The sequence below is a fragment of the Apaloderma vittatum genome, unplaced genomic scaffold (genome assembly GCF_000703405.1).
Source record: "Apaloderma vittatum isolate BGI_N311 unplaced genomic scaffold, ASM70340v1 scaffold32355, whole genome shotgun sequence".
NCBI lineage: Eukaryota > Metazoa > Chordata > Aves > Trogoniformes > Trogonidae > Apaloderma > Apaloderma vittatum.
In genome coordinates this window covers 1-525 of record NW_009718194.1, presented here as the reverse complement: position 1 = coordinate 525, position 525 = coordinate 1, and positions in this window count along the sequence as shown.

The following is a 525-nucleotide window of genomic DNA, read 5'->3' as shown; positions in this document are numbered from 1 at the left end:
AAAACCCCACCACAAAACAAAAATAAAAAAACCCCAAGGGCACTGTCTATTCTTAGAAAAGCTGGAAAGATTTGTTTGTTTTATCAAAAATAGCTTCCCCTGGTGACATGGATGCTTGGTGGAAAAATAGCCCTCCCAGCAAGCGATGGCTGCACAGCCCTGGCCAGCCCCGGCCCCTCCATCCTTCGGTGGGCACTGAGTGCCTGTCGCCTCCCCGGCTCAGGGCACGAACAAATTCTCCTTCTTCTCTGCATTGAGGGGAGAGATTCTTTGCTGCCAAGGCAGCCTCACTCACTCTCACAGGCCTTCCCCTCCAAAAACCCCCCCTGTTCTCCCTTCACAGCCGCTGGACCGCAGCCCCTGTGCCAGAGCAGCTCTCCGGAGCCGGCAGAGCTGGAGAGCAGCTGCGCTAACCCAGCGAAGGACAACCCTTCCCTGCAATGCAGTCCTGTCCTGGAGAGACCTGCGCTGCTCGGCAGCACCAGGCTCAGCCTGAGGCTGACCTGGCTTTGGAAGGATCCACAG